This window comes from Pseudochaenichthys georgianus, chromosome 18 (assembly GCF_902827115.2).
Source record: "Pseudochaenichthys georgianus chromosome 18, fPseGeo1.2, whole genome shotgun sequence".
Classification (NCBI taxonomy): Eukaryota; Metazoa; Chordata; class Actinopteri; order Perciformes; family Channichthyidae; genus Pseudochaenichthys; species Pseudochaenichthys georgianus.
In genome coordinates, this window is record NC_047520.1 from 20,861,221 (window position 1) to 20,870,291 (window position 9,071).

Sequence of the window (9,071 nt, forward strand, 5' to 3'; positions counted from 1 at the left end):
ATGCGTTGTGATTCAAAAACACACTTAATACCAACGACTAAATAAAACAGGAATACAAAATAAAATGATATATAAATATATAAAGGCAGCTGTTGTGCCGGTTGCAAATACTCTGGCATGCCCATGGTTCAGGTCGAGAGTTTTTCTTTTTGCATAGAATGGTTCCTGACTGAGAAAGATGACCAGGAGATGTAGGGTTAGGGTTAGTGGCTGTTAGAACTCTCCCTAAGGCTGCATTCCATACTTCTTGAATCATCTCCTTTAGCACTGGACCATCCTTGACAAAAGGAAAGGAATAAAGCCATTCCTAAATTCCCTCATTTATTTTCGGCAGCTACGTTTAAAGTGACACACCTTTTTGCCATCAATAACCCCCATGGCCGTTAGATTGTAGCAAAAAAACCTGTGGCAGTTTACATGTACACTTTTCATGCATTTCATCAAGTTATATGTGAACAGAGTTGCTGAAAAACCACTAAATGGTTGATCCTCGGCAGTGTAAGAGCAGCAGGATGCGCTCAACAGCAATTCCCCTTTCACATCTTCGGACTCAGCTGAAGAGAATAACCAGCAGCACCTCGAAGGACCTCCACACAGTCAGAGGTCCTTCAATGTGTGTGACCTCGACGCCTGACCGCGTGGCAAGTACGCTGATCGATACCTGAAGTATCAGCACTGTTATTAGGGGGCTTTATACCCCTTGTAATGTTCTGCTGACTTTTGCTTTAACCTGGAGTTATTTCTAAGAATTATGAAATGATTCTTATTTTGTTATTAGGATCCCCATTAGCACCAGTATTAGCTCCTTCTATTGCATGTTGTGTTTGAACCAATGCATTTAAATCCTGTCTGGTGATATCTAGTGGCAAAATTGGCGATTTGACAATATTATCAATTTGTTTGGATTAAGATAATTTTGTGATTCAGGGTCATACCTAGCAGTTTTGTATTTACATGTTATGCTACTTTGTACTTCTACCCCACTACAATTCAGAGGTAAATCATGTACTAAATCTTGAACTATTCATATCTTAAACTGCACTGTAACTTTTATCCATGTACTTTTTCTTGTAATGTTTAATTGAACTATTTATATTTTAGACTGCACTGTAACTTTTATCCATGTATTTTTTTCTTAATGTTTATTTGATTAGCTTTTCTTTTTTAATGCTTAATGTCTTTCATTTTTTTTTTTTTTGTAAAGCACTTTGAATTGCCTTGCGTTGAAAAGTGCTCTATAAATAAACTTGCCTTGCCTTGCCTTGCCTTACTTTCACTCCGCCACTCTTAAATCAGACTTCAGTTCCACCTGGAGTGAATCCACACGCTACCCTGCAGTCTACAAAGTCATTCAAACTAGCTGCATGTCAACACCATGATTAAGAGAAAGTGTTGACACCATTATCACCTCTCAGGCACAGAGAAGCACAATGTTCAGGATTCAATTACCTCCAGAAGAGACTTGGCTCCATACTCGCTCTACCCCAGACGGCTGTCATTTAAGGCTGACCTACTATCTTGTTCACAGAGCACCATACATCTACTTCCCATCAGCCATCGGGTTTTATGAATGCCTGTGAATTCTCACAGTTGAGCGCGCCTTTGTTGGATTCATTCCAATCTATCGTAAGCCCCACATTACCATAAGTCAACCGTAGGTTCAGGAAAACATTGTGCAGGGCTGAAAGGGTTGACTCTGTATGCTGGAAATAAGATGCTTGGGCTGTCAGGTACCAAATAACAATGTTTAAAATGTCTCTGCATTCTTCACAGCACGGATCATACCATCAAGAGTCCAAAGAAGAAACGTTATAAGGCAGAATGAAGAGCCATATAGTAAAACATTAGTGTTTATGTTATGGCTTAAGCAACAGGTTGGACCCAGACCCAGTAAAAAGAGGGAGACAAAAACCAAAAACAAGCTTTATTCAACTAAAACTGATAAAAATACAAAAACACAGAGGGATCGAGAAGGCAATACAAATCAAAGTCTAAGAAAACACAGAGATGACGAGAAGAACACAGGTAGCAGCAACCAGGGGTGTGAAGTTCAGAAACAGACAGGAAACCTGGGTTGAATTCATATTCATTTATATATAATTAATAACCTCCTTTAGTTCAGGAAACACTGGACCTTCCTTTACGAAAGGTAAGGAGAAAATGCTGTCCCACAATGCCTTGCTTCCTCAACATTGACCTTGACCAGGGGTGGACTGGCCATCTGGCATACCGGGCATCGTCCCGGTGGGCCGTTGACCCAATGTGGGCCGGTCCTGTCTGTTTTTTTTTTCTTTTCTTTTTTTCCTCTAAATTCCCTCCAACTGGGCCGGCCAATTGGCTACAGAGGGCTAGCAGTGTGTTGCCAGCATCGACACATATTATTGGTCGATTGTTTGTCATTGTCAATCAATCATGGGCTGACAGGCTCAGAGAGCCCTGACAGCGCTGTCAATCACAACACAAACCAGGGTGGGGCGGGACCTCATGGCAGCATTGGCGGGAGTCGCGGGACGGGCTGCTGCTGTGCTGAGCTGAAAATGGATAAGCGGAAGAAACGCCCGGGTGTGGTGCTGAAAAACTGCGACTTAAAAAGCTGAAGTCTCTGGAGGTGGAGGCTACTAAATATTCTAAATTGACGGACCTATTTGGTGCCGGGGTCACCACCCCAGCAGGTGCTGCTGCGCAAGGAGACGAGCGAGTGGAGGCATACATGGTAAGTAACGTTAGCCAGGGGCTGGCTAGGCTACATTTTTGAGACATGTCCAAAAAATGTGATGTGACCTAATTAACTGCATAGTCCTACTTGTGACAACATATTAGCCCAGAGTTGAAGGGCTGTGAATGTTGGTAGTTGTGGTTGATTTTGTTTAAATATGCTGAATTGTGATATTATGGGTTATTAATATTATTGTTCAGATGATTTAGCTAGGCTAGCTAAGAGCTGCTAACGTCAGCGGTCTCTTGTTGCCATAGCAACAGTAAACGTTCACATGGACCAACGAGCTGTAAGTAGAGATGCAGAATCAAGCTATATTGTAAATACAGATGAGATACTTTGAATTTTATCACAAAATACAAGTAAACCTATAGGAAATAATTAGTTTAATTTGCAATATTTGCCATTGTATTTATTGTAATCTTTCAATTCATTTATTGTTTACTGAGGTGATAACTATTTCATAATTTGTGTGTAACTTTAATTTCTGTGTAAATGTGTTACTTTTACTGTAGTTTTCAAATGGCTGTGTAGAGTGCTGTCTTGAGCATTTTCAGGTATTGTCACAAAGATCTGACTTTTTTGCATTGGAAAACACTAGTAAGTGTCATAATGAAAACATGGCAAAGCCACTAGTGTTGTTACACTCACGAACGTTTCGTTCAATATGAACTAATCTTTTATCTTGTACATTATTCTGTGGTTTTGAGTTATTTCCCCATCCAATGATATATGCTTTCCCTATGTCCAGCCCAGACAGGTTCAGGGCAAGTCCAGCTGGTCAGTTCAGGGAGAGAGCCAGACCAATTCAGGCAGCCCAAAGACAGGATCACCTGAGAGGGAAAAGGTTGTAGAGAGTGAGGAGTATGTCAGCCCAAAGACAGGATCACCTGAGAGGGAAACAGCTGTTGAGAGCTATGAGTGTGCCAGTCAAATAACTGATTTTTTTTCACAACCTGATCAGAATAATCTCCAGTCATTTTTAAATTACCATGCTCAGCAAAAAAGTAGCAATCCAGTGGTGCAGAAAGTGTTCTGTAGTAGAGACGGCATCAGTAGAAGGTGGCTGACGTACTGTCCAGAGCGTCACATGCTGTTTTGTTTCATCTGTATGGCATTCGGTAAGAGAACTGATAGCAGTCTGTTCATCAGTGGAATGTCAGATTGGAGGCATATACATCAGCGCACAGAGGAGCATGAGAGAAGCAGTGCACACAGAAACTGTGCTGAAGCTTACCTCTTGAAATCCGCCAGTGCTGATATCAGCAGTGTGTTTGGTGGCAGTCAGATGTCGGCGCACAGAGAGCAGGTCAGAAAGAGACGGCAGGTTTTGGAGCGCATCATAGATGTCATCAAGGTTCTTGGGAAGAGGGGGCTTGCATACAGGAGGTCAGAAAATGAGGCAGCATATACTCTGGAAGACCACACAGTTGATCATGGTAATTTCTTGGAACTCATACTTCTACTGGGGAAGTATGATTTCTGTTTAAAAGAGCACCTGGACAGCTGCATTGAGAACAGCAACAAGTTGCATTTGTCTGGTGGCACGAGAGGCAGAGGCTCCCTTGTAACGTTACTCTCCAAAACCACAGTCAACTCAGTGATAGATGCAATTCACCATCTGATTCAAGAAAACATCTCCAGTGATATCAAGAAAGCAGGAATGTTTTCAGTGCAGCTGGACACAACGCAGGACATCACCTCTCAGGATCAATGCTCTATAATTATGAGGTATGTTACTGATGTTGTTCATGAGAGGCTTGTTGCAGTGCTGAAGTGCAGTTCATCCACTGGACAGGCCTTTGTCAACATGCTGTCAGAAGTTCTGGACAAGATGGGCCTCAGCAAGACCATGTGCATTGGAAATGCGACTGATGGGGCATCAAACATGCAAGGCCAATACAAAGGATTCTCCTCACTGTTGTCTGCACAATCTCCAAACCAGGTGCATGTATGGTGCTACGCACATGTACTAAATCTGGTGCTTGCAAACACAACCCAGATTGTTATTGAGTGTGGGTCCCTGTTTGCGCTCCTCAATGGCATTGCGGTATTCATCAAAGAGTCATATAAAAGGATGAATGTGTGGGAAGAGTCAGGCCGAAACAAGAGACGTAGACGCCTTGCTCCTATTGGCGAGACACGCTGGTGGGCCAAGCATGAGGCCCTGAAGAAGGTGTTTGGCTCCTTTGGAAAACCCGAAGATGGTCTGTACATTGATGTGCTGTTGACATTATCAGCGATACAGAAACAGGCAACAGTGAAACCATGTACCCGTGTCATGGCCAGAGGATATGCAGAGTCATTGCTCAAGTATGAGACGATCTTGACGGCTCAAATCTTCCTCCGCATATTTGAACATACCTCTCCATTGTCTAAATACCTTCAGACGGCAGGATTGGACATCCTCTCTGCTCACAGAATGGTGGCATCGACACAGGATACGCTGAAAAGCTTGGGAAGAGATTTTGATTCTGTAAAAAAAGCAGCAGACACATTTGTCAACTGGACAAACACAGAAATCCAAGAGAGAGATGACACGGACATTGAAGTGGAGGCCACACTGCCACAAAAGAGGAGGAGGATGAAGAAAGTCTTGCCTGGAGAGATGGCTCAGGATGAGACCCTGGATGATGCAGACAAATCCTATGAGGTGAATGTGCATAACCGGATCATGGACACAGCAATTGAAGCCATTCATAGGCGCTTTTTAACACACGGCAATCTATATGCTGACTTGGCATGTCTGGATCCCAGAAACTTCCCTCAGCTCTGCACCAGTGCTCTTCCCCAGTCTGCCCTTCAAGACTTAAGCAAGTGCTTGCAAGGATTTGACAGCAGGGCAACCAAGGAAAATATGCAGGCCGAGTTGAAAAGTTTTGCACTCCAGTGGAACAGGCTGAAGGCATCCCCATTGGCAGAGTACAAAGCAAGAACAGTAGAATATGGATCAGGTGGTGAGGAGGACAACACAGAAGAGGTTGAGATAACTCCCATAAGCTGTTGCTCCTGCAAAGAATGCCCTCTGTGCTGCTACCAGATACTTCGCCGATTCAACATGCTAACAGATGCATACCCTGTCCTAGGCCTTGCTTATAAATACCTGCTTACATTATCCCTCACACAGGTGGCTTGTGAGCGCACATTTTCAATTTTGAAGTTTATTAAAAACAGACTCAGAAGCAGCCTCTCATCTGATAGATTGGAGGCATTTATGTTGATGGCCACAGAGAAAGACATCCTCATGGCCTTGGACTCTGACTCTGTGATTGACAGACTTGCAGAGAAGAGTGAGCTGCTTAAAAAGCTGCTCCACTGATAAGGTGAGAAATATTTAATATTATTGTTATTATCACACATCACACATTATGGATGTAGTAATTCATTATTTGTCATTTTAATGATGCTTTTCAGAAGTTTTATTGTGCTTATGTGTTGATCCTTAATGGTGTGATCATGTACACTAAATTATCAATTATTCTCCATTACAGGTTGTTCTCCTCTGTTCTATTTGTGGACTTGTTCTCTCATTTGGGACACACTGTTAGAATTTGATAAGTTTATCATGTATTTTTTAATGTTGTATTAATTCATACTTCATCATTTTAAAAAAGTTTTGAAAGTTTTTACATCTCAAAAGTGTTCAACTCTAGGTGCAGGACAGAGGAAAACATTTTATTTATTTTTCAGACTTAATAATGTATCCAATTCCCTCTCAGGTTGACCACTTGACATGTGAGAGCTTGAGGAGTTGTTCCCCCTCCGTCCATGTTCGAGGACTTGCTCTCTCTCTGCCTGCACTGCACCAAAGTTTGGCTGTTGAGTCTCCTCTAGTATGGTGAGTTTATAATGTTTTATGTTTTATGAAATCATACTTAATTTGTGACTTAATAATGTATCCAATTCCCTCTCAGGTTGACCACTTGACATGTGAGAGCTTGAGGAGTTGTTCCCCCTCCGTCCATTTTCAAGGATTTGCTCCACTTCACCACTTTTTGGCTACTGAGAAGTCTATGATTTGTTGAGTATGTCATGTGTCTTATAATGTTATATGAATTCATACTTGATTTGTGATGATGAGAGACTTAATAATGTTTCCATGTCTCTTTTAGGTTGACCACCCTATATATAAGAGCCTAAGGAGTTGTTTTCCCTCTATCCCCTTTTGAGGACCTGCTTTGTCTCCTCCATCATTCACTGGGCCACTTTTGGGTTCCTGAGCTAATTTCATGTGGTGAGAGGAATGCAATATGTGTATGTTTAAAGGTTTATGTGAAGAAACATACTATATGTGTGATAAAATGACAATTGGTAATTCATAAATGTCTCTTTATATTCTCTGCTACCATTATCTCCTGTCAAACAGGTTTTCCTGGCCTGCTAGAAGTTCTTCGATGATGCTTGAGTCATCCATCATATCTGAGAGCTTTGTCTTGACTTTGTGAGTTTATTATGCAACTTGTTTTGTCTCAGATTGAAACAAAAGGTTAGATTATGATTATTTCCTGGCTGAAGATTTTCATATTGATGGTTTTAATTTCAAACATCTGCATATCTTTTAAGTTCAATTAACAGTTATGCAGGTAGGCCTTAGGGCTCTTTTGAGACTTAAGTCATCCTTCATGACGGATACATTTGTTCACTAAGTGTCACTACGTCACAAAAATGCTACATGGCTACATATATTTGTCAATACACAGATACTGAGTACAAGTTATGTTTGCTGTTTCTTGCAGGTCACGAATTTGGTGAGGAGTGGAGCTGGCTGGCTGCGGACGAGGAAGTAGAGCAATACATACTTGTGCACATACACGTATATGAGAATGCATATCTATTCAGACCTGTAACCCATGTCTTAGACTTTTCACACAGCTATATATATATATATTTTTTTTTCTTCAATTCTCTATTTATGGTTTCATAATGACTGAGTCACCGTTGAGTGAGTGAGTGAGTTTCAGCTCTAATGCTGCTACTGTCTGTAATATGTTTCTATTTAGATTATTTGTCAGGATATTTTTTTGTTATTATTATCTGAGTCTGGTTTTAACTAATACTGGGCTTACACCAAAAGATTTTCACAGACCAAAAACTGAAAGGGTAGCATAAGGGTTCTTCCCGTTAGTCTTGTCCCACCCCTAGTCATGACATGTGATTTGACACTATAATGAATAAAGATTGATTGATTGATTGATTGATTGATTGATTGATTGATTGATTGATTGATTGATTGATTGATTGCTATAGCTGTCAATTTTAGTCCTTGAGTTCATAGTTAAATGCTTTATTTGTTAACTGCTATCAAGGAATATGACTCCTTTGTAGTATGCATGAGAGAAGATGCCGCGAGATTAGTGGACTTCTATGTAGTGTCCGCTGATAATGTAGTGGGCTGGTCTGGACAGAAAATGCCAGGGCTGCATTTTTGTCCCAGTCCACCCCTGACCTTGACACAACATTCGGCCGTTCAGGGAAACAACAGATCGTGACCGAGAAACAGTATCACGTAAGTCACAAACTGACGAACACAGCTGGGGAGGGCAGACACAACACAAGCATACAATCAGTCAGGCAGGACAACGAAGAGACGGGGAGTAAAACCAGAGAAGACAACATACATTAAAACACAACACAAAAACTAAGATCATGACAGTTTATACCGGGGGTGTCTAAACTCGGCCCAGGGGCAAAATGCGGCCCGCGGACCATTTTTTAATCGGCCCTCACTCAGCAAATTAAAAAAGTATGATGACTTAAGTATAATAAACTTCTGCTTGTCTATATTGTACTTCTTAAATATATATGTTCAAATATATTACACAGTGGTGTTAATAGGCCCAATTTTCAAATAAATTCAGTCAATTAAAGTTGAAAACATGTTCAAACAAATCGATAACAAAAAGCGCAATAACCTTGAAATATCCATATGTCCTCTTATTATCAGCAATCTCCCGTTTTAAGGAAAGAGCTGCCAACACAACAAATGAAACCCTCTGGAGAGCTGTTTTTTTCTTAAAGCATTTTCAAGTATCAATAATGATTGACCTACATTGGATGGACTTTTCCAACTTATAACAGAACTTATGATGTAATAAACCTGTAGTGAGTGGCCCAGCCCTTCTTATCATTTCCTGTATGCGGCCCTCGGTGAAAAAAGTTTGGACACCTCTGGTTTATACCAAATGAAAAAGAGTTTGTTTTACACAACATGACTTTCTGCAAAGTGATTAAGCTATTCTAGCTTTCAAACTCTGATCAACAACCCCCCCCCCCCATACTTCTTTCATATTATTATGGATTTCACTAGCAGGAACCACGCCACAACAATGTGATGTTTTGTAAGTTTATTGAGGTA

The 9,071-nt window shown here is 41.0% G+C and overlaps 1 long non-coding RNA gene across 1 annotated transcript; it reads left to right on the forward strand.

Annotated features, from left to right (window-relative positions):
• Positions 1-2,686: 2,686 nt before the first annotated feature.
• LOC117463491 (uncharacterized) lies at positions 2,687-7,528 on the forward strand. The gene is made up of 3 exons (XR_004553929.2): positions 2,687-2,713; positions 7,083-7,157; positions 7,453-7,528. It is a non-coding gene; the product is annotated as an uncharacterized lncRNA (long non-coding RNA).
• Positions 7,529-9,071: the final 1,543 nt, after the last annotated feature.